We start from the raw sequence: 26,675 nt of genomic DNA, 5'->3' as shown, positions 1-26,675 counted from the left end.
GCCTCGGGATCCCCCGGGATGAGCTAGACGAAGTGGCTGGGGAGAGGGAAGGCTGGGCTTCCCTGCTTAGGCTGCTGCCCCCGCAACCCGACCTCGGATAAACGGAAGAAGGTGGATGGGTAGAAATAGTCTCATGTTGGCAAAACACACATGAAATCTCTGCACTGTATGTATTCTTTTCAATTAGTCATCTAATCTCCCAGCTAACATTTAGTGGCATGCTGTTTGAAGTTCTTCCAGAGATTATTTTTCCACGCATGTACACACATTTGATGCATATTTGATTATTCCAGCGAGACTTTCTAGGTCAGCGAGTCAACTTTCAAGTCATGGCAAGAGCAAGTGATTGAAATCAAAAAAAACACTCAAACTCAGCAAAAACGGTCAGATTTTGTGGGAGGATTCAATGTTTTGTTATTACTCCCATGGAACACTCTCATGGAGGAATGATATTTTAAATGTCTGAATTCTGAATGATATGCACTATGTTTTCACATCAGTTCATGTGCTACTTTCTCCAGTGGCTGTGTTGACTGCACTACTAGTATACTAAATATTACAATGTTTTATGCAACAAGTGCAAAAATAAGTCATAAAAACAACAACATTGAGATCCAACTAGTCACCCTTTCAAGAAAATATTTTACAAGTGAAAAAGAAGTTAGCCATACATTCACTTGTAAAAACAACATTGTGGACGTACCAATTGTTCGCTGCTTGAAGGAAATTGTGAGACAGCAACAAGCCTACAGGGGGGTGACTATTGTGTGTATCCACCACTGACTATGTAGTCAACACTCCATTCTTGTTTCATTAATAATAGCCATTTTAGAGTTATTATGACATCAATGTACATCTAAGTGTATGGTTATCATCACACTTTCTCGCTGTCAACCTTCTATGGAGGCTCATTAAAAAAATATATTCAAAAATATCCCAAAAGGACAAGGAAAAAGCAAAATAAACCTTTTTTCCCAGACGAACAAATCTTGAAATAATTTATTATACAACCCCCGTTTCCATATGAGTTGGGAAATTGTGTTGGATGTAGATATTAACGGAATAAAAAAATTTGCAAATCATTTTCAACCCATATTCAGTTGAATATACTACAAAGACAACATATTTGATGTTTAAACTGGTAAACACTTTTTTTTTTTTGCAAATAATCATTAACTTTAGAATTTGATGCCAGCAACATGTGACAAAGAAGTTGGAAAATGGTAGCAATAAATACTGATAAAGTTGAGGAATTCTCATCAAAGACTTATTTGGAATATCCCACAGGTGTGCAGGCTAATTGGGAACAGGTGGGTGCCATGATGGGGTATGAAAACAGCTTCCGTGAAATGCTCAGACATTCACAAACAATGATTGGGAAACGGTCACCACTTTGTGAACAACTGAATGAGCAAATAGTCAAACAGTTTAAAATCAACTTCTCAACGGGCTATTGCAAGGAATTTAGGAATTTCACCATCTATGGTCCGTAATACCATTAAAAGGTTCAGAGAATCTGGAGAAATCACTGCACAGAGCGATGATATAACGGACCTTCGTTCCCTCAGGCGGTACTGCATCAAAAAGCGACATCAGTGTGTGAAGGATATCACCACATGGGCTCAGGAAAACTTCAGAAAACAACTGTCAGTAACTACAGTTTGTAACCACATCTGTAAGTGCAAGTTAAAACTCTACTAGGCAAAGCCAAAGCCATTTATCAACGATACCCAGAAACGCCCCCGGCTTCACTTGCCGCCGCCGGCTTCACATCAGATGGACTGATGCAAAGTGGAAAAGTGTTCTGTCGTCTGACGAGTCCACATTTCAAATTGTTTTTTGGAAACGGTGTACGTCGTGTCCTCCGGACCAAAGAGGAAAAGAACCATCAGGACTGTTAGTCATGATCCGTGGTCCGGATCATGTTTTTATGTTATTTCTGTTAGTTTGGACTCCCTTTGTTGTTTGTGCACCTTGTGAGTTAGTTTGGTCACCATGGTAACTTATTATTTCCACCTGCCACGGGTTCCAGACGCACACCTGTTTTTGTTAATTACTTTCTTATTTAAGCCTGCCTTGTCCCGTCAGTCGGTCTTGGTCCCTTGTTTGCGGTAAGCAACAATCACGTATGCTATTCTTGTTTCCTGAACCTGTGCTAGTGTTAGCATTAGCTTCTGTGCGTTCGGCACACATTTATTTTTGTTTATTTTGTCTGTTTTTGTACCAGTGTTTTTGGTATTAAATCATCTTACCTTTACGTTGTGTTCATGTTTGCACTGGAGGAACGATCCCGCAGTCAAATGCGACCCACACGTGACACTGTTCTAGGTGCAAAGTTGAAAAGCCAGCATCTGTGATGGTATGGGGGTGTATTGGTGCCTAAGGCATGGGTAACTTACACATCTGTGAAAGCACCATTAATGCTGAAAGGTTCATACAGCTTTTGGAGCAACATATGTTGCCATCCAAGCAACGTTATCATGGACGCCCCTGCTTATTTCAGCAAGACAATGCCAAGTCACTTGTTACAACAGCGTGGCTTCATAGTAAAAGAGTGCTGGTACTAGACTGGCTTGCCTGTAGTCCAGACCTGTCTCCCATTGAGAATGTGTGGTGCATTATGAAGCCAAAAATACCACAACGGAGACCCCTGGACTGTTGAACAACTTAAGCTGTACATAAAACAAGAATGGGAAAGAATTCCACCTGAAAAGCTTGAAAAATGTCTCTCCTCAGTTCCCAAAGGCTTTTTGAGTGTTGTTAAAAGAAAAGGTGATGTAACACAGTGGTGAACATGCCCTTTCTCAACTACTTTGGTACGTGTTGCAGCCATGAAATTCTAATTATTATTTGCAAAAAAAAATAAAGTTTATGAGTTTCAACATCAAATATTTTGTCTTTGTAGTCCATCCAATTGAATATGGGTTGAAAAGAATTGTCAAATCATTGCATTCCGTTTATATTTACATCTAACAGAATTTCCCAACTCATATGGAAATGGGGTTTGTAGTTGATTCAGTTTTTTAAGCCGCTTGCCCATATAACAAGAGAAGAAAAAATTAAAGCAATACTGTGACGCTTGGGTCGCATGATAGCGAAGATTGTTGCAAAAAGTAGCAGGAGACAGCGTGCAGGTATGAGATAAACAAAGACAGAAACACTAAGGCAGGCCACTGTGCAGCGAGGTGTAAGTCAAACAAACACTAATGCATCAGGGAAATTATGGCTGGGCGATATAGCCTTTTATTAATATCTCAATATTTTTAGGCCATGTCACAATACATGATATATATCTCGATATTTTGCCTTGACGATTCAATGTGTCTACATAAAAATATTCGTGTGCATACTGCATTAATATATGCTCATTTTAAACTTTCATGCAGAGAGGGAAATCACAACTAAGTCAAGTTACCAAAACTGTATTTATAAAACAGTTACTAAGCAGTGGCACAAACATTCATGTAATTTACAAAACAGAAAGTGCAAGATTGTCGGAGACATTTTAAAACAAGCTTTAGTGCACTTTTGTGCATGATGTCATTAAGAAGACATATCAAAACAACACTGAATTAAACTGCACTTTTTGTACAGAACACCACTACAATAGTTAAAACAAATAAAATGCACTTCTGTGCATGATGTCACACAAAATATTTCAAAAACTGTCAAATTAAAATTAGCTGCATAATAGGAAATCACATCCTTCGCTATGTGGTAGGTTCATGCGGACATTATCTCCTTCTGTTGTTGACTATTTTTTTCATACGGTGTTGATCTGGAAATGGTGGCACCAAACGGAGATGTTGACATGCAGGGTTTCAAGTCACCGTCCAGCAGTGACTTTTCAAATGATGCTACACATTAGCAGTGTTGTTCGACATCTTCGCGCTTGAAGCCAAACCATCGCCAGACGTTAGACCCCCTGCTGTTTTTCTTGAAATTAATTCTTCCTTCATTTGTTACCAGATTCGCACCTTCTCTGTCTCGTATTACCACTCGCTAACAGCTAACTTTACCCATGCCACTGACTCTCTGCTCCGTGAGAGCGTATGACATTGTATGCGCGACAGTATGTGACTTATGTAAGAAGGTGCGCTTGTTTCATGTCTTTGTGAGAAGGAGGTTCAAGATAGAGTGAAAAGAGCCTGTAGTGTACTGCCCGCAGCTAAAAGCAACTGCGTGAGAACATATACTCCAATATCACGATATAGTCATTTTCTATATCGCACAGACACAACCCCATGATATATCGAGTATATTCGTTATATCGCCCAGCCCTATAGGGAATTCACAAAAACCTAGAAAGATGCTGAAACAAACTTACTTGGAGACCTCAGAAAAGGGAACAGCGTTTGACAGCATCCATAACAAAAAAAGTGGAAATACAAAATAAGTTTGGAGGACAGGAACTCAACATTAACTTGGAAAAGAACTAACAAACTCAAAATAAGGCACAGCCTGATGTAACCAGCCGTAATAGATACAGTAGTAATAATATTAAAAACGTGAACTATACACATACAAATAAAGTATACATACAGTACAAAATTTAAAATGTTAATAATGATAATAATGACATTCTTATGTATATTATGTATTGTAATAACTTGGCTTTTGCCTGTCAGTAGTCACCACAGGAAGGAAAAAGGGTGAATAGTTTTGGCCTATTTTTATACCGGATCACCGTCCTGACACAACCCTGATTAAGAATCAAACTCCTTCCATCTACCATGAAAAGGAGAAGCATGTACCATTACACCGCCTTGGATAAAAATAACAGCAATAATAGTAATAATGATATTGATGTAACTTATTTAGGGGTAAAAAGCCATAATTGTGTGTGGGTGTTGATCATGACTCCATTGTGCCTCGCGGTATGAGGTAATAGAACTATATAATTTCCCTTCGCTCAAAAAACAATAATTATATTATTGTGGCAGAAAGATATTGCTGCTGTACAGCAAAATATAATTATATCATAATGATGAAACATTACAATTAAACATAATGATACCCATAAAAAAGAATCTTCTGGCTCTCGACAAAGGGAGTCGCAAACTTTTTCTCATGCTTCTCTTCCCTGCTTAGTCTTCATCTCGTCTAGTCTCAACTTTTTGAAGCCCTTACCTGCACCACTCTCCAAAATGTAAAAATGTCAAACAACAGATCTTTCAACAAAATTGGCGAAATTTTCTGGACGAGAAACTACGGTTTTGGGAGAAACTGTCTGTTCTGCCGGAACGTTTGCTGCTGGATACAGGATGAATGCTTGGGAAGGATGGAGAAAAGTGTGCCTAGCGAATCGTTCTGTCAAAGAGGTATCAAGCTGTTCAGAATTAAGTCAACAGAACATATGCTAATTGGAGTAAACAATGCCCTGGTGTATCCCCAATTTCGGAAGATGCTGGCCGCCCTTTCGAAATACCCGAAAGCTGCCACAAATGATTTACGGGATGTGCAGAGCTGTGGGTATTTCTGAACTGAATTGCAAAATGGATAACATCTAAACTGCAAGACAAAGTTTTAATGAATTTGAGGACCAGAAATGGACGAATAAGAGTTTGCCTTTGTTTTGAGTTGCTCAAACACAAACATCCGGATTTTATTTTCCCGCTGGAACGGCTTGGCAAACTTGCTGCTACAAGGCTGTGCTGGAGGACAGCAAAGCGAAAAAGCTCGAAATTATTCCCCCAACTTTCACGGACCTGTTGTTTGTTGACTTTTCTTGGACTGACTGGTAGGGATGATGTTCGAAAACCGGTTCTCCCGATGATTCGATAAGAAAAGAACCGATTCCATGGATTCAAATCCCTTTTTGAGAACCGGTTCCTGTCATCGAAGCCACTATACCGTATTTTCCCGACGATAGGGCACACCGTATTAAAAGGCGCCGTGTTAGTTACGGGTGCTATTTCAGTATTTAATGCATAAATGAGATGCAGCGTATTTTTGGGCGCAGGCATGGTTAAACATTTGCTAGCTTAAAACATACGCCAGCTTAAAACAAAAGCTAGCATGCATGGACACTATTTAAAAAAGCTGCCGAAGCAAAGTGAGTTCGGTTGTACTTTATTTAATTATTTATCAATGTACTCACATTATTTTTTGATCAATCTTCATCCACAAATCCATCCAAGTCCTTATCTTCTGGGTCAGAAATGAACCTCTGGGGAAGTTCTCCGTCAAACACGCCAGATACGTTAGGTCAAGCCTCCACAATCGATTCACAAATTGTAGCCTAACTCGCCCAATGCTGCATCCAAGTTTTCGTGAGGCTGTGTTCGTCTGTCATTCATCGCTCCCATGACACTCACAACTTCACTTTGAACGTCCTGTTTACACCCATGTCCAGCAGGTGGAGTTCCTTCATCATGTCTTAACGATGACTCCAGGTGGAAACTTTTCTTTCCGCTGCATCTTTCCCTTGAAAATCACTATAGGTGGCAATTTCTGACCATTAGCATAACAAGCTATCACAACAGTTAAAGCCGACTTCCCTTCCACCGTTGTGCGTATCGGTTCTCTACCATGCTGGTCCCTTTCTTCTCCACAGTGTGCTTCACCGGGATGTCAAAAATGAGCTGCACCTTGTCCATGTTGGTGATGTGTTGTGATGTGGCAATTTTTTTATTTACAACGCACATAGCAGTATACATGCTCAATGGGGGTGTGCCTTTAATGTCCTCTCTCACCTGAAACCTTCACCCTTTAACATCCGCATGCTGTCCTCTGTCGCGTGCTCCTTTCTTCCATATAAACAACGTCACATAACATCAATGGCTTTTGGAACTCAGTGCACACACAACAACCTATATGGATTCGATAAAAGATTCGATAAGGAGTCTGTTCAATAAGAGGATTCGATAATGACATCTACATATTTCTAACTTATTAACGAACATCATCCCTACTGACTGGCTGTATTATCATGAAAAAATGAGCCCCAACGTGAAGAGACGAGCAACTCGTCAGGCTTTTGCATCCACACCGCATCCACAGAAAAAAACATGACACTTACGCATGTACCCCACGCTACACAATCCCACACCTTCAACGCTTCATCACGAATACCACCACACTGTTTAGTTATCTCTGTCCATTTCATAGTCGATTGTAACCTCAATTTACAAACTTAATGGGTTTTTGAACCAACAGAAAAGTTTGCATAATGAAGTAAATGTATCCATAATAAACAATGTAAAACATTAACAGTAGGTTTTAGCTTCAACAATAGTCCATATTTTAGAAAAGGTGTGTACATTTTGAACACAATATCAAGCACTATACAGTACTGTGCATATCAAGCAAACATAACAAAGGGGTGATGGATCAACTTTCTATTAAATAACAAAGCCAAAAAAACAATAACTAGTTGAACTATCCTCATTGCATGCAACCACTCTGCCTACATACACACTTTCACTAGCCCTGTGGTGCTGCTCAATTTGAAATCACAAAACTCCCTAATTTTAACAGCTAAGTTTCTACAGCGATTGGTAATAGAAAATAAAATTCACTTTAACTTGTGGGTTAATCTTCTTTCTGTGCAGTTTATGAATGGGGGGAAAGTGTGAAAAGGCAGTATTGACAACGCCGTGGATACTTCCTGAATGTTTCGAACCATACATTGCTTGTCACTTACTTTCTTTGGACTCATATAGAGCTGGAAAAACTCGAAAAATGTTGTGAAAAGGCAAAAAAACACTTTAAAAGCACACAAAATGCCATAATAACTCATGCCTGCAACACTGAGTTGACAAAAAATGCTTTCAGACAAACAATAAAAAACAAAACATTCAGACACAAAGACAAGGTCGTACTCCGAAGAATGTGTTTTGTCAATCAAAAGTTTGTACAATAAGGTGTTCATAAATCAAGGTTTCACTATGAAAATTATTTCATATTTTTCAAAGTTGTCATCTTTATCTTTGATGATGGTCAGAGCATTTGAGCCAAAGTTCTGTCAATACCGATCGTCATGTCCATATTTCTGCGTCCAATTTTGCGTCACTTTTCACGACCCACTATTCTCCCGCCGCACGTTCTCCCTATCTTTCTGTACAGTAATAATAATATTTTTTGGGAGTGCATAAAACATCTTAACACAAACTGGTGTAAAACGAAACGCCCTCTTAAAAGCGACACAAAGATCACTTTGGGTGTTAGGAGTTGAGTTTCTGGAGAGAACCTGTTCCTCAGTCTGGTGGTCCTATTCTACGCAGCCTTCTGCCTGGGGTGGAAAGAGGGGGGTGGATCAAATAGAGAGGGTGTACAGCAGAGCTGGGAAAATATTTTGACTTGGGGGCCACATTGAGAGAAAAAAATATGTCTGGGGGGGCCAAGGTGTATGTGTGTATACATGATATATACACATTTAGCTGTAAAAACTGCTGTGGGTTTGGGTACCTCTTTTTCAGGAACACTAATACCAAAAGTCAAAATTGTTCGACAGAGTTCTACAAAAGTTATGACAGACCATCTCAAACAAACTTAATGAGACATCCAAAATGTACATGTAAATATAGAAAGTAGGATTTACAACATTTACTATGAACCATAAAACACTGCATATTAACAAAATATGAACATCGCTCCTCTTTTACTTCTTAGACCAACTCTCGACCGTTGTGTATCTTTTATAATCAAGCAAAACACAACAAAAATTTAAAAAATAGCAAAATATGAATGCAAAATGCCCTGTGATGAGGTGGCGACTTGTCCAGGGTGTACGCCGCCTTCCGCCCGAATGCAGCTGAGATAGGCTCCAGCACCCCCCGCGACCCTAAAAGTGACAAGTGGTAGAAAATGGATGGATGAATGCAAAATGCAATAAACACCTACAGCAGTGGTCCCCAACCACCGGGCCGTGGCCCGATTGGTACCGGGCCGTGGCCCGATTGGTACCGGGCCGCAGAAGAATGTTTTATAAAAAATAAAAAAAATATTTATTTTTTTATTTTTTTATTAAATCAACATAAAAAACACAATATACACTTACAAATAGTGCGCCAACCACAAAAAACTCCCTTTTTCATGACAAAAATGTCCCTTGTTCATGAGAAAGAAGAAAAAGAAAAAAAAGAAAAAAAAGGACACCCGCGGAACAAATTATTAAGCGTTGACCGGTCCGCGGATACAAAAATGTTGGGGACCACTGACCTACAGTATGATTTATTATCACACAAAAATCTGCTTCCGCATCAGTTTCTGACACACGCATTTTGCTGGCTGCTCTGAAAACAAACCCTGCCCACTCTGGTTTGTTCCTCATCTGAGCTGCTGTGACAAAGATTACCGTAATAACTAGTATAACACCCAAAAGCGCAGATTTCTTCTATTGAAATACTTTCTATAGTTCAAGACTTATGGTTAGTTAAAAACAGTACTGCACATCATAATGGCGGTTACAGTTTTAATGTTAAAGGTCTTAAAAAAAAAAACAATGTAAAGCGTTTGGCGGGCCGGATTGCAAATCATATTGGGCCGCATGTGGCCCGCGGGCCGTATTTTCCCCAGGTCTGGTGTACAGGGTGTGTGGGATCCTAGATGGTGCAGAGAGTCCTATTTATTCTGTGGTAAGAAGAGGATTTCCCACCATCTTCTGAGCAGCTTTCACCATCCTTCAGCAGTGCAGCTGGAGCTCTCATCAGCTCCTAAGGATGGAGTTTACTCGTCCGGCATGCCGCGGCTTCCTGAGGAAGTATAGCTACTGGTTGGGGAGGAAATTGGGCTACAGGCCACCAAAGACATATGTGTTGGGGGCCACAAATGGCACCTAGGCTGAACATTGATTCAAACTGTCCTGCAGCAAAAGATCACAGCTTGTCAACTTGAGAAAGTCATGTCACTCTTTCCTGCAGCTTTTTCCACAACGTCGCTTCAGCTCATCATTGAAGCACATCACACACACACACACACACACATGCACATGCACACTGCGCACACACACTGTTATTCAGGCTCACACCAGAGCAACATCCCTGCCCTGTAGAGGCACATTGATAAGACAACTCGCCTTGTGATTCCACTTCTTAGCAACAAGGGAACGCTTAATATCAACTCTCTTGGTAAAGTACACACTGGACACTTTGTATGTGCGTGTGTGTGTACTTGTAGCTGCAGGCGCTTCTCAAACGTGTGATACCATAAAAGCATCTTGGCGGCTCTCGGATAAGACAGGAGGCTTTTAATTGCTTTTAGACGTTCGACTGGGAAGGGCTATGTAATTTTCGTTGGCGAAGAATATGAAGGGTCAACGTGAATGACTGCTCGCTGACTGCTCTTGTTGCAAAAAAGCTAAGTATCGTTCTATCTGTGTGCTTTTAACTGTTTTGCAGCTTTATTTACAACTTCTCGAACATATTTAATAGTTCATTTTAACTTGCAAATCACCCGATCTCTGTCTCACCACTCCGCCCTCAGCTAACTAGCTGCTAAGCTAACGAGGCTAGCGGAGAAAGGCAGCGCCGGTCTGAAGGAAGCTACTCCTCCGCCACCATGACCACCACTTCCCGAAGACAGCTGGCACTCCACTCGGCGACGGAAAGTTTCTGTGAGTATGGCTTCCTGCGCTTCGTGCACTTTACTCATAGATAGGTTGGCTTTGCTTGAGAGCCGTGTCCGCCAGTTAGAGCAGTGTAATTTCGTAACTTTAGATGTTGCAGACACATCTGCTAGCGTTAGCTGTAGCAAGCTAACTAGCCCAGCTTGTAGCAGCCCTAAGCGGCCTACAAGCTACGGTGTACCGGTTGAGACGTGTAATAGATTTAGCCCTTTAGCTAGTCCTACACCCCAGTCAACCGGGCACCACACTTTAGTCATAGGGGACTCCATCACCCGAAACATAAACCTTAGCAAACCAGCCACAATTAAGTGTATTCCCGGGGGCAGAGCACCTGACATTGAAGCTAATCTTAGGGAGCTAACTCGCAACAGGCCTAGTAAACACGTACAACAGGCTAACCGCACCACTAGTTATGCGAATATAGTAATACACGTTGGCTCCAATGACGTTAGGATGAGACAATCACAGATTACAAAGAGAAACATAGCCAGGGCTTGTAATCTCGCTAGAAAGATGTCCAGGCATCGAGTAATTGTCTCTGGCCCCCTGCCTGGGAGAGGCAATGATGAGAGGTATAGCAGATTAGTCTCTCTTAACAAGTGGCTGGATAGCTTCTGTAGACAACAGGGATTTACGTTTATTGATAACTGGCCCTCCTTCTGGGGCAAACCTGGCTTGCTGAGGAGAGACGGCCTTCACCCTAACCAGGAAGGCGCTATCCTCTTGTCTCGGAACATAGATTTCGCATTGAGCCACATTTGACTAACTGCACTAGAGCAAGCCCGGTCACAGGCAATTACAGAGCCTGCTAGCCTGGGTATGGAGTCAGTTAAGTTAGAACTAGCCAGCGCCAGGCTGGATGATCCCTGTACACATAGCAATTTTCATAGAATAATACACAACTCACAAAATGTTTTTTCTGCTATGACTATGACTACGTCAGAGTTAGACATGCCTTCTACTGAGGTGGCAAATTATGATGCTTTCAGTTTATCGCAGCACCAAGTAGACAATCTGAACATTCCCGTCATATCAATTCCTAGATATGGTCGTAATTATTTTAAGTACACTGCGCATAATAAACGCAACATTATTAATATTGCTACTACGGATAATTTTATCAACAACTCCTTAAAACAGCCCACTACCTATAATATGGGCTTTCTAAACATCAGATCTTTGTCTCCCAAAACGTTATTAGTTAATGAGGTCATTAGAGACAACAACCTTAACGTCATCGGTCTTAGCGAAACCTGGCTTAAACCAGACGACTTTTTTGCGATAAATGAGGCATCCCCTCCTAACTATACGAATGCGCATATTGCCCGTCCCCTTAAAAGGGGAGGGGGGGTCGCACTAATATACAACGAAAACTTTAACTTTAGTCCTAACTTAAATAATAAATATAAATCATTTGAGGTGCTTTCTATGAAGTCTGCCACACCGCTGCCTCTGTGCCTGGCCGTTATCTACCGCCCCCCAGGGCCCTATTCGGACATTATTAGTGAATTCTCAGAGTTTGTTGCTGATCTAGTGACGCACCCCGATAATAGAATTATAATGGGGGACTTTAATATCCATATGAATACCCCATTGGACCCACCGTGCGTGAAGCTTCAGACTATAATTGATAGCTGAGGTCTTACACAAATAATAAATGAACCGACGCATCACAGCGGTAATACAATAGACCTAGTGCTTGTCAGAGGTATCACCGTTTCCAAAGTTATGATACTCCCGTATACTAAAGTAATGTCCGATCATTAACTTATAAGATTCGAAGTTCAGACTGATGTTCGGCAAGCTAATAATAATAATAACTGCTATAGCAGCCGCAACATTAATGCTGCCACAACGACGACTCTGGCTGACCTACTGCCCTCGGTAATGGCACCGTTCCCAAAGTATGTGGGCTCTATTGATAACCTCACTAACAACTTTAACAACGCCCTGCGCGAAACCATTGATAGTATAGCACCGCTGAAGTTAAAAAAGGCTCCAAAAAGGCGTACGCCATGGTTTACTGAAGAAACTAGAGCTCAGAAATTATTATGTAGAAAGCTGGAACGCAAATGGCGCACGACTAAACTTGAGGTGCACCATCAAGCATGGAGTGATAGTTTAATAACTTATAAACGCATGCTTACCTTAGCTAAAACTAATTACTACTCAGATCTCATCCGCATTAGTAAAAACGATCCAAAATTTTTGTTTAGTACAGTAGCATCGCTAACCCAACAAGGGACTCCTTCCAGTAGCTCCACCCATTCGGCAGATGACTTTATGAAGTTCTTTAATAAGAAAATTGAACTTATAAGAAAGGAGATTAAAGACAATGCGTCCCAGCTACAACTGGGTTATAGTAACACAGATACGACTGTATATACGGCGGATATTGCAAATATCGTAAATAGTTTCTCTCGTTTTGATTAAATAACATTAGAAGAATTGTTACAACGTGTAAATGGAATAAAACAAACAACATGTTTACTTGACCCTCTTCCTGGGAAACTTATCAAGGAGCTTTTTGTATTATTAAGTCCATCAGTGCTAAATATTATTAACTTAACACTTTCCTCGGGCACTGTTCCCCTAGCATTCAAATAAGCGGTTATTCATCCTCTCCTTAAAAGACCTAACCTCGATCCTGACCTCATGGTAAACTACCGATCGGTGTCTCACCTTCCCTTTATTTCGAAAATCCTCGAAAAAATTGTTGCAGAGCAGCTAATCTATGTGAAACCTTTCAATCCGGTTTCAGGGCAAATCACTCTACGGAGACAGCCCTCACAAAATTGACTAATGATCTATTGCTAACGATGGATTCTGATGCGTCATCTATGTTGCTGCTCCTCGATCTTAGCGCTGCTTTCGATACCGTCGATCATAATATTTTATTAGAGCGTATCAAAACACGAATTGGTATGTCAGACTCAGCCCTGTCTTGGTTTAACTCTTATCTTACTGACAGGGTGCAGTGCGTCTCCCATAACAGAATGACCTCGGACTATGTTAAGGTAACTTGTGGAGTTCCCCAGGGTTCGGTCCTTGGCCCTGCACTCTTCAGCATCTACATGCTGCCGCTGGGTGACGTCATACGCAAATACGGTATTAGCTTTCACTGCTATGCTGATGACACCTAACTCTACATGCCCCTAAAGCTGACCAACATGCCGGACTGTAGTCAGTTGGAAGCATGTCTTAATGAAATTAAACAATGGATGTTCGCTAATTTTTTGCAACTTAACGCCAAAAAAACGGAAATGTTGATTATCGGTCCTGCTAGACACCGACCTCTATTTAATAATACAACTTTAACATTTGACATTCAAATAATAAAACAAGGTGACTCGGTAAAATATCTGGGTATTATCTTCGACCCAACTCTCTCCTTTAAGTCACACATTAAAAGCGTTACTAAAACGGCCTTCTTTCATCTCCGTAATATCGCTAAAATTCGCTCCATTTTGTCCACTAAAGACGCCGAGATCATTATCCATGCTTTTGTTACGTCTCGTCTCGATTACTGTAACGTATTATTTTCGGATCTCCCCATGTCTAGCATTAAAAGATTACAGTTGGTACAAAATGCGGCTGCAAGAAAGTTTGATCATATTACGCCTGTACTGGCTCACCTGCACTGGCTTCCTGTGCACTTAAGATGTGACTTTAAGGTTTTACTAATTACGTATAAAATACTACACGGTCTAGCTCCAGCTTATCTTGCCGATTGTGTTGTACCATATGTCCCGGCAAGAAATCTGCGTTCAAAAGGCTCCGGCTTGTTAGTGATTCCTAGAGCCCAAAAAAAGTCTGCGGGCTATAGAGCGTTTTCCGTTCGGGCTCCAGTACTCTGGAATGCCCTCCCGGTAACAGTTCGAGATGCTACCTCAGTAGAAGCATTTGATTCTCACCTTAAAACTCATCTGTATACTCTAGCCATTAAATAGACCTCCTTTTTAGACCAGTGGATCTGCCGCTTCTTTTCTTTTTTCTCCTATGCCCCCCCCTCCCTTGTGGAGGGGGTCCGGTCCGATGACCATGGATGAAGTACTGGCTGTCCAGAGTCGAGACCCAGGATGGACCGCTCGTCGGGAGCCAGGATGGACCGCTCGCCTGTGTATCGGTTGGGGACATCTCTACGCTGCTGATCAGCCTCCGTTTGAGATGGTTTCCTGTGGACGGGACTCTCGCTGCTGTCTTGGATCCGCTTGAACTCAACTCTCGCGGCTGTGTTGGAGCCACTATGGATTGAACTTTCACAGTATCATGTTAGACCCGCTCGACATCCATTGCTTTCGGCCCCCTAGCGGGGGGGGGGGGGGGGGGGTTGCCCACATCTGAGGTCCTCTCCAAGGTTTCTCATAGTCAGCATTGTCACTGGCGTCCCACTGGATGTGAATTCTCCCTACCCACTGGGTGTGAGTTTTCCTTGCCCTTTTGTGGGTTCTTCCGAGGATGTTGTAGTCGTAATGATTTGTGCAGTCCTTTGAGACATTTGTGATTTGGGGCTATATAAATAAACATTGATTGATTGATTGATTGATTGAAGCAAGGACAAGCAAATGATGGCGATAACATGGAAGCTTTGTATTTGTCTGCCAGGTCAAAAATAATGACAACACTGTACGCTTTTCTGTGTGTTACACACGCTCATTGTGTATTTTCATGGGATCATGACATGATCTTTATCATTACAGAACAACAGCTTGAATTTAAAAGGCTCTACCCCTGAGCTCTGGAGGTTTGCGCTACATAAATCTTTCCTGCTCTTGAGCCCAGCTTGGCGAGATAAAGGGCCATCAACCACAAGGGGCTGAACTCAAGGGGCTACTGAAAGGCTGTGTAGGGACAAACATTCATCTATCTAAGCACATATTGAAAAGTGTACATATGTGTACTCTCATTGAACTTCAATAGTGGTCACCCTAGTAGACGCCGTTTCTGCATTTACGCTCAGTCATGCATATAATCACATTTCATAAAACACATATTAACGTTGTTTCGCTAGGGGAAACTGGGTAAAACACGGTCCATTGATAAAGCTTGATCCTATGACAATATACAAGGTTAATATATTTCGCTTCTCTTTCTTCCCCCCCCATTTATCCGTTTTCTTGTGTAATTCAAGTTATCATTACATATATGTATCGTTGCATTTGAAACAATTGTATTGCTGGTATTTGAAATAATTATTATTATTATTCATTATCAATTATGCTATTTCTATTGGTATTTGCATTGCTCCATTTGTAGTGCAGTAATGTTCATTGTCATTTCTGTTTACTGCACTAACTGCTTCTTTGCTATCATTTTTCGTATCATATTTATACATGTCGTATTTGTTCTGTTGTTGTTTTTGTTGTCTCTCTGACTTATCTCCCTCTTGTCCCCACAATTTCTTCTTTTTTTCTCTCTTTTTCTATGCCCTCCTCCCGACCAGCTGCACCAAACTTTAAATAACTCCTTTTAATAAAGTGAAATACAAATAAGGCAACAAGAGAAGATTCCCACATTTTTATTTTGTAAAGTAAATATGTACAGCCGATATAGGCATCTACATCAACAACATTATTTGCCTGAGTGGCTGGATAGGACAAAAAAAATGAATTCACACTTTTGCTAGGTCATATCACCGAAAAGACACTGTCCAATCACAGAACAGCACAGAACAGGATTAGAGAAAAACATTAGAAATGTATAACCTCTTTTGAATTAGCTGCCTCGTCTCTTGAGAAAAACAGATGGTGGCTGTGGGCAACCCATCAATCTATCCATTTACTACTGCTTGTTCTTTCGCTGCATGGTGAGGCTGAAACTTAGACTAGACAGAGAGACAAGCATTCATATTCACACACTGGCATCAATTCTCCTGATGTAATTGTTAATAATGTTACAAGATGGCAATAAGCTGCATTGGAAGTATCATGAGTGATGAAAATCCAGCAGCTTTATTTTCCTCTGCATGCACTTTAAAGCTGTTGGTGTGAAATGTTCCCGCAGTGTTATCTACAATGAGCTCTGAGGGGAGGATTTACTTGGTCTCCTATGTGTGTTCTTTAATCTCTAACAAAGCTCACCAAGTCTTTGTCAATTTTAAGATTCACCATCTTGGATTTGTTTTACAGTATGATTGTTTGAAGCAGAGCAATACAATTCCCTAAAGGCCACAAGTAGGAAAAGCTCAATTGACCGTCTGGCTCATTTCAAAATGTCTGTCTTCTCCTTCTCTACTGTTCCAAAGGGGGATCGGTTGTCCTTGTTCAATCTGATTCCGGTTTCTATGTTAAGTGCTCCTCTGCTGACTAATCTTGATGAGGCTGCATGGCTCGGTTAGTGGAGCGGCCTTACCAGCAACTTAAGGTTTCCATTTTCGGTTCCAGGTTTGATTATCCTAGTCACTGCCGTTGTGTCCTTGGGTAAGACACTCTACCCACCTGCTCCCAGTGCCACCCACACTGGTTTAAATGTAGCTTAAAGATGTAAATAAAGAACTTTATGTAAAGAACTTTGAGGCACTAAAGAAAAAGCGCTATATAAATATATTTCACTTCACTTTTGCCGCTCACAAATACCTCACACCCTCAACTCAGGGCTCTATTGTCCATCCATCCATTTTCTACCGCTTATTCCCTTTGGAGTCGCGAGGGGCGCTGGCGCCTATCTCAGCTAAAATCAGGCGGAAGGCCGGGTTCACCCTGGACAAGACCACACCTCATCGCAGGGCCAACACAGATAGACAGACAACATTCACACTCACATTCACACACTAGGGCCAATTTTGTGTTACCCATCAACCTATCCCCAGGTGCATGTCTTTGGAAGTGGGAGGAAGCCGGAGAATCCGGAGGGAACCCACGCAGTCACGGGGAGGACATGCAAACTCCACACAGAAAGATCCAGAGCCTGGGATTGAACTCCGGACTACTCAGCACCTTCGTATTGTGAGGCAGACGCACTAACCCCTTGTGGAGGGAGGTTGGGGCTAGCAGCTATTTATGTATCGACAAAGTCCCCAAAGTTAATAATAATCACCTCTTTTATGACAAATAAACTGCATTTTTAGTATCTTAAGAACAATTATCAAGTGACACTATCACTGTAATGACAAGGCTAAACCTGTTAGCCACCAAGAACAAGCCAAGTAGAGGCATGCTAATAGCTAAGCTGGCTTTAAAGAAGTAAGTGCGATTTGCTTTTCACTTTCTCATACACGCCACACAATTATTCAAGTTACTGTATCAATATTATGATTAATCAAGTTATTTTTTGCTGGCTGCATGACCCCAAAGTACAGGGACGGCAGATGACGTACAAGTAAAAGGTCTTTTTAATCAGTACCAAAATTGAGGACACACCAGTGTGGCTACAGCAGTAGATCTCGGGCTAGCAAAAGAACAAGGCAGAGCGAGGCCTGACAAGATTTGATAAGACAAGATAGGATAATCAAGGCAGAAACATAAAAAGGCACAAAACGATTATCGTAACAATGAACCAGTGTCGGAAGAAAGACAACACCGGCAGATAAACCCACTTGATTGGCAATCCAGGACAGGTGACCTTCATCATTGCCAACAAGGATCATGTTTCTGAAGCAGTATCGAAGTCACAGAAAGACAGACCAAAACCAGGAAGAGGAACCAAAATCCTGTATCAGTATCTAAGACTTAGCTTGTGCCTGGTTTAGCTTCTATCCCACCAAAAGAATGCACTGTGTATCCCATAACAACATGACCTCAGAGTATGTTAAGGTCACTTGCATAGTTCCACAAGGGTTGGTTCTTGGCCCTGTAATTTTTGGTATTAGTATGCTGCCGCTTGGCAGGGCCGGTTTTTGCTATAGGCAATGTTGGCAACCCCCCGTGGCGCAATCAGTATGTAAATAAATCTAAACAACGACTACTGCTCATTTCCATTAGTGGCCCTTTTTATGTACACTAGGCGGCACATTTGCCGGCCTGTCTTTCTAAAACGGGGGCATAATGTTCCCGCTGTTTCAAAAGTCACCTCCCACCATCTCACCCACGGTCCGGCACATATCCGCCCAAGTTTTTTATCGAACTCGAGGCAGAAATAAGTGTACCCTCCGAGGCGGAAAAAAATAGCGGGCCAAAACAGACCCCCAATGTGCCGCACTCTGTATAAAAACGATGACCGAGCTGCCAAAAGGATGGGCAAATTGGTGCTCTGTATAAAAACGTCTACTGACACCTCAGCTTGATGCCCGGGGTTGTGTGTGTGAGAAGAGGCAGGGTGGAAAGGTGGAGAGATAGACTGATACCAGGCCCGTGAGGCCACGCAACACAAATTGCATTCAAATAAATGGTATTTCAATCCTGAAATTAAATTACACCCACATACCCACATGTACAGTAACTAATTGGGTTGTGCAAAAATGAAGGGGGAAAAGTCTATTAGGTGCGGCCGGTTGATTGACGGGCGAATGCAGTAGTTGACCATCGGTCATGAAAAAGTTAATGATGTCAAGTCTATGTCTTCCTCATGGATCAAAGTAAAAGACTAAAGCAATCATCAGGTTCCAAGTTTAAAAAAAGTTGGGGGTGGGAGGTTCGCCCAGGGCGTAAATCTAGCCAGGACCGCCTCTGCCGCTAGACGACCCTATAGGCAACTATTGTGTTAGCTTTCACTGTTATGCTGATGACCAACACACCAGACTGTAGTCAACTGGAGATTTGTCTCAAACGAAATCAAACAATGGATGCCCAGCAACTTTTTGCATTTCAACGGAAATGTTGATAATCGGTCTTGCTCGACACCAGCTCTTGTTTGCAGATACCACCTTAAATTTCAAGAATAAAACAACTGTCCAAAGCGACTCGGTGTAAAATCTCGGTTTTGTCTTCGACACAACTCTCTCATTTGAGTCACACATTAAGAGTATTACTAAAACAGCCTTCTTTCAGCTCTGTGCAAAATGTGTCCCAATTTGTCCACCAACAACGCTAAGATAATTTTGTCTATCGTTCGTTGTGTCTCGTCTCGATTACTGTAACGTAATACATTAGGGTCTCCCTATGTTTAGCATTAAAAGATTACAGTTGGTACAAAACAGTGACGTGCAGTGAGGTTTGAGTTTGGGGAGGCATTGACCTACTAGTTAGATTTACAAACATACAGTATGATTCACAAGTCAGATTTACACACATGACAGTATGATACAATGGCACCAGCTCAAAATCACAAAAGCACACAGTATGATGGTAGAAACTTTTCAACACACTTAGCACACAGTTAACACACCAACTGCAGAGCAGACAACTTTTTGACTTGGGGTCCGCATTGGGTTAAAATGATTTGGCCGGGGGCCGGGTTGTATATATATAGAGATATATATATTCCTCTCGCACTAATTGACTGAAAGAGCGCGCACTTGCTGCGTGCTCGCCTGACATGACATGCAGCACGAGCGCACTGATGTCATGTTATCGAAGGGAAAATGCATTTTTAGACAATGTGATATACCGGAGCGGCTAGGAGACAGAGAGTAACACGTGGTGGAAAATGAATTAGAAAGAAAAGATTTAAAAAAATAATAATAGAAAAATAATAACAATAATAAAATGTATTTTATTTTTATTTTTTTTAGGAGTGGGCAAATTAATGCGTTAATTACGAGTTAACTCATCAATCTATTAACGCCGACAATTATTGTATCGCACATTTGCGTATGTTGTTTACATGCTTTTATTTTGTTAAAGCCTTTTCTTATAAAGATGGCGGCGCCCGGACGGAACATTTGGCAAAAATACCGGACAATTCGGCAAATTTCATGGCTGGCTTACAGCGTGGTCACTCCGGGATCACTTACGACCGCCAGACAATTCTGAATGTGGATAGATCGGGCCGTTTTGGACTGAATGAAGCGTGCTCGCTAGACCGGCTAACTAGCATGGGAATACTTTGCCGGCTACATCCAGCAGCCTGTGAAGCAGCGGAGTATAAGTGTTGTCTGTCTATTTATGAATAATGCAGACGAGGAGTGTTGGCTGAGTTCTTAACGTTTGCTTTCAGAGCGTGCATATCACAACATACAAGATGCCGTCATGGCGACACAACCTATACCGGGCTACCGCGCATGCTCGTCACTCCTGTTGCATCCTGGGTAGGGTAGTTCTTTTTTTCCCTGGCTCATAACATCACAATATAGTACCATGTATATGCGTTCAGTTTATCAAAGCACCAACCAAACAATCGGAAAATTCCCATCATATCAATTCCTAGATATGGTCATAATTATTTTAAGTGCACTATGCAGAATAAACACAACATTATTAATATTGCTACTACGGATAATTTGATCAAAAATTCCCTAAAACAGCCCAGTACCTATAATATAGGTTTTTTAAACATAAGATCCTTGATAAAAAAAAATGTTTCGGCTGTTACCTCAGAAATTGCCTGTTCAGATGTTATGATTGTGGCTCAGAGATTTGTATGTAGATTATATTTATTTTCCATAACAAACAGGATAACTTAAATACCCTGGCAGTGGCAATAAGCTTAAATGTTTGTATTTTTGAGTTGATTTTGATAAAATATGCTATTTAACTGCAACTGTTTAACAAGGACTGATTTAAATTGTGTTTGCACAACATATGTTTTGGCGCTTTTGTTCATGTGGGAGAATATTCCAATAAAGGTGCACTACACACTACTTTTGAATTCATTATTGGGCTTTGCCTATACAATGCAGTTAATCGCGATTAATCGGAGAAATAGTGCGATTAACTTTGATTAAAATTTTTAATCGTTGCCCAGCCCTAATTGTTTTACTTGGGACTTCCCGCTGGCCGGATTTTGGGCGCTAGCTGGCCGCATTCGGCCCTTGGGCCATAGTTTGGGCACCCTTGCACTAGACAGTATATCTTACCTTTACTTGTAAATGAAGTCCATTCGCCTTTCTTTCTGGATGAAGATCTCAATGGCTTTGTTGTAGAAGTCCTCCTCTTTATGTTTTTCTTTGAGTTTTAATAGTCTTTCTTTCTCAATTGAGATAATTGCCACAAAATGCAAGCTCCTGTTTCACCAAAAAGCAAGTGGCATTTGTCAGCAATAAAGACGTGTTTTATAGCACAGTCACAAAGCCATTCTTTTCGAATCCTTTTTAAATGAACGCATTATTTTCTGTCCTCGGACCACACACGTTTGAATCAAATCTGGCAGCTCTGGCGTTGGTCTCCCAGTATTAATGACTTCTCGCTTTGATTCAAAGTCCATTCTCGAAAAAAATCCTTATTTTAGAAATCAAATTTTTAGGGCAAAAAAGCGTCACAGTTTGCGGCTGTTGTCTGTTGTTTTGTTCTTCTACTTCTTAAGGGTTAACAGGTGTTGGCAGTTCATAAACTTTTTGATACATCGCCCACTATTTTGAGGCAGAGATACTTGCTGCCTCATGGCCTGCCTTTCCCCCACCTTTTCCCATGGCAACAAGCACTTGCCCCCTCACATGCACACATTCAATACACCTTGTGTGTAACCGTGGAAGCACTACTGTGTCTGCCTGCCTCACTTCTCGTCTGCCTTGTTATTTTCATCAGGAAACAAAGAATTTCCGCAATTTTGGCCATGAAAATTATCAATACATACAGGAACCACACCAAAATCACATAGAACGCATAGATCAAAAAATAAATATTAAAACTTATTTAATTTTATTACTTCGTTTTTGAACATCTCATGGTTAAGCCGGTTACCCTCCTGGTGGCAAAGTGAGGCACTGCATGTATACTAAATAGGTACATTGTGACTTATGGATTGATTATAAATTACTAAGTTGGATAGAAAGAAAAACTATCCATTTACTACCGCTTGTCCAATCTGTGGCCAAAATATAATGTAGTTATACATTTTGGAAATGATTAAAAAATGTCCTCTTTGTAGATTTGGTAAATAGGTAAGCTATAATATATGTGAGGTACTTTATGGTAAATGTCAGTTTTAGCTCTCAAAAATCAACAGGTACACATAGGCCATTTGTTAATATCATTTGTTAAACGATGTTGTTGTTGTAAGCTAACAAGAGTATAATACTGTACAAAGTAAAGGTTCTCAAACTTTTTTCACCAAGTATTACTTCAGAAAACACTTGTCTTTTCAAGTATTACAATAAACAATACAATACAGTAGCGTACTGGGCCTAAGTATTCATTTAAAACAAAGCGAAGGTTTTATTTACCAAGTATATTTAATATTGTTGGCCACTAGGCGCCAGCGCCCCCCCCCCCCCGCGACCCCAAAAGGGAATAAGCGGTAGAAAATGGATGGATGGATGGATGTAACAATACACACAATGCACAAAAATCATAATCAATGATTCTCCATATACAGTACATATTTACAGACTTATTTGGCGTATCACAGTTTGAGAATCACTGGTATACTGTAGGCTGTATGTGTTAGCTAGTAAGCAAGTTAACGTACGAGCACAAACAAAGCCCTCCTGTCACAAATCCTTTAAATAAGTAAATGCCCTTGGCTGCTATTTTAGGAAATGTGCATCTAGCGACAGATTTTCTAGACACTTGGAGCACGTTTAGGCTGCTTGTACATGCAATTGTTCCAAATGAGCCCCACTGTGGTAAACAAAGCTTGGTTCCTGCTTGTGCTGCATCTCCACTTAGGTTATAAAATATTTAGCTGGCCATTATCTAAAGAGTATTGTGTATTGTTGAGTGCACGGCAAAGACAAAATCATTGATTAGCACCCTATTTGAAGAATCACTGTTGCATCAAAAAGAGCACAAAGTCATATTATACTTCCGCTATTTCAGTGACAGAAATGCTTCTACAATGTTATGGTGTGTGGTCTCCCTAGGAAGGTTCTAGACTGATGGATGGGTGGAGTCGGGACACCTCATTTAAAACCAGCAGCATCCATCCTGCCTCCATGAATCCACAGACAGAAGACAGCCTCATCTCAACAGATGGTAAATATTGATCATCATGTCACATTACGGCTTTTCAAATCACAGCACAGGATTACTTTGTTGTTAATTCTGTGAATCAATTTCAATGAGACATACGTATAAATAAGATAATTGACTATTATTTATGTTTTTCTCCGTGTTATGTGCATGTTTTGTTTATTGCAACCGCAGGAGGTCGCACATTGCCAATATCATTATTAGTGTTCGTCTTTTAGCTTTGTAGAGGAAGTAAGTTGTTCGCAACAATATTTAGATTTTTCACGTATCTTTATCATAACTATAAAAGCTGATAATGGAGATGAGTTCCAAGTGTTAATTAATATCTCAACAATGACATTTACATAACTTTTGGATCTTAGCTCAATAAGTTAGTTTTTGTATAGCTCAATACTGTCATCATGCGGTAATATTATGTACTGCACAAGAGAGAAAAACTTAAATAAATAATAATAATATACAGATAGGCTCCAGCAACCCCGCGATCCCAAAAGGGACATGGGTGGATGGATGGATGGTGGTAAGAGTGGTTGTGGTTTAAATACAAATTGATTATACTAATAAATGAATACAAATAATACAAATAAATAATTGAAAAAAAATGAATACATTTACTCGTATAAAATGTACATGCATGTATTGAATAAATATATTAAATAACAATGTTTGGATAAACACCATGCACATATGTATCCATAAAACGTTTTTTATGATTATTATTTATTCTCTACACCTGTGGTGTGTTACAAAATGTAAGTTGGTGCTATATACAATTATATAAATGTTCACATACTAATTCCTATTTTTAAAAAAATCGCTCCAGCACCCCCTGCGACCCCGTAAGGGAAAGCGGTAGGAAATGGATGGATGGATTTCAACTGCAGAATGGACGTGCACTGATTAATTGAAGCAGTAGAGGGCAGCACACCATCAATTTTAAAACATGCCAGACTCCATTGTCATCACACTTTACACAATGATGAGAGAAAAAATCTACTACTGTATAATATCTTCCGAATGGAACCTCCTCCTGTGATGTTCTTCAAGCACGCTGGACAAGCAAAATGACCTCCGGACCTCATGGTTTCTAGTGTAAACAGCTGGATCTTGCACAAATCTATGATCATAACCTCTCAGATGATTAACTAGCATGGCACTTAATGGATTAATCCTTACTCTCTACATGTCTTGGCCTCAATAGAGGAATTTGGATGAAACTCTTGGAGATGAGCCTCACTTGAATGCCTTATGACCTGACTGTAAACGCATTAGCGTTGTCATTGCATACATGATAATAATAGAATACAAAAAATACATTGTTTAAGCAATTAGGCCCGAGTTTGTAAAAAAAAATATTTTAAAGATTTTAAAACTATACATATGTTGTCTAACTGGTGGTGAATGAAAATGAAAATAATAAAATAAAATAAAATTTGCCTACACTTTATCCAACATTGACTTATTTTGTTTGTGTGTTTAACTAGTATAAGTGTAAAAACTAATTAAACTTATATTTTTATTTATAACATAGTTTTCTATTATTACCCAATGAAAAAACATAAAAAAATGAACTTGAGCCAATTCATACAGTGCCTAACTAATATCAATCAATGTTTACTTATATAGCTTTGTAACAATTAATTAAAAATGTATTTTATTAACAAATTATTTTTTTTCTAATATTAACAATGTAATGATAAACTATGTAATAAAAAAGCATGCTACTAAGTATGATCATAAACATGAACATGATCCAACATTGACTTAGTTTTTGTGTGTATAGCTATTGTAATTATTAAAATATTTTAATTTTTTTTTTTAAATGTATCTCTTATTTTTCTATTTTGAACAATATTACAATAATACTGTTTGATCTGAGCCAACGGTGACATTCTTTGAATGTTTAACTACTGTAGGTAACATTTATTTAAAGTTGTATTTGTATTTATATTTTTTTTTACTGGCATTTACAATAACATTTACAAACATGAAATTTGACCAAATGTATTATATATAGCAGGGAACAAAAAATGGTTCTTTTAAGTGTGTTTCACTGCACATAACTGCAATTAATTAGAATCCAAGTATTTTATTTTTCATTGATCTCTTACTTATTTTTTCATATCAAAATAATAAACTAGATAAACATTGATTTCACTCAACATTGTTTAACTGTTTTTGTGTGTTTGAAAGAAAAAAAAAAAAATTCTTTAAATAAAGTATTAAGTAGACATTTCATTACTTTGAAAATGTGCAAATTATGCAATTGCACACCATCCATCCATCCATCCATTTTCTACCGCTTATTCCCTTTCGGGGTCGCGGGGGGCGCTGGCGCCTATCTCAGCTACAATCGGGCGGAAGGCGGGGTACACCCTGGACAAGTCGCCACCTCATCGCAGGGCCAACACAGATAGACAGACAACACTCACACTCACATTCACACACTAGGGACCATTTAGTGTTGCCAATCAACTTATCCCCAGGTGCATGACTTTGGACATGCACAATTGCACACAATTGTATTTAATGAGTCGCACAGTATAAAAACGTAAAATTTTCAACATTTCGTTTTTTTGTATCAATATTTTACATTATTTTTGTATCTAATCTTTTGTTTATAAAAAGACATTGTAAAATTATTTTTATATTGCATATTCTTTTTTTAAGACCATTGCTACTATAACAATATTTTTATCATTTTGTCCACTTAACTTTATTAAATGGGACTTTCTGGTGTCCATCATTCAAGGAAAATAATGTTCTTTTCTCATCCTGCAGAAGATACTTGTTGATGTCCTTCTCCTCACTCCTACCCTCTGGTTGCATGCCTGTGTTGGTTCTAATCCGTTGTATCTGAGAGGAAACTAGGGAGGAGGAGGGGTGAAATAGTGAAAGCCGCTATCACGAGCAGAGGATGCCTGCTTTCAAATGACTTGAACACGTTTATCCATGCTTTTAAATTGATCCAAATACTTGTTGGCAGTCTTTACGCTACTGCTTCAGACATCTCACATCGAAGCACTTGAAGGCCGTAAATGAGCCTTTTTACCCAAGCTGACACTTTAGTTCCAACCAATTTGAATAAACTGCAGTTTATTCAAAGACAACATAGGTGCTCTAATGGATGTCATTTTGGAAAATCAATGTCAATGGACAGGGAA

At 40.1% G+C, this 26,675-nt stretch overlaps 1 protein-coding gene across 2 annotated transcripts in view; it reads left to right on the top strand.

Annotated features, from left to right (window-relative positions):
• Nucleotides 1-26,675, top strand: part of LOC133549560 (synapse differentiation-inducing gene protein 1-like) — a 173,609-nt gene that overhangs the window by 143,978 nt on the left and 2,956 nt on the right. For both annotated transcript variants that reach the window (XR_009806110.1, XR_009806112.1), the window contains exon 5: nt 23,403-23,514. The gene's annotated coding sequence lies outside the window, so the exon portion shown is untranslated. The remainder of the gene's footprint in view (nt 1-23,402; nt 23,515-26,675) is intronic.

Source organism: Nerophis ophidion, linkage group LG03, assembly GCF_033978795.1.
Source record: "Nerophis ophidion isolate RoL-2023_Sa linkage group LG03, RoL_Noph_v1.0, whole genome shotgun sequence".
NCBI lineage: Eukaryota > Metazoa > Chordata > Actinopteri > Syngnathiformes > Syngnathidae > Nerophis > Nerophis ophidion.
Note: the sequence above shows the minus strand (reverse complement) of the source record. Positions and strands in the feature narration are given on the sequence as shown.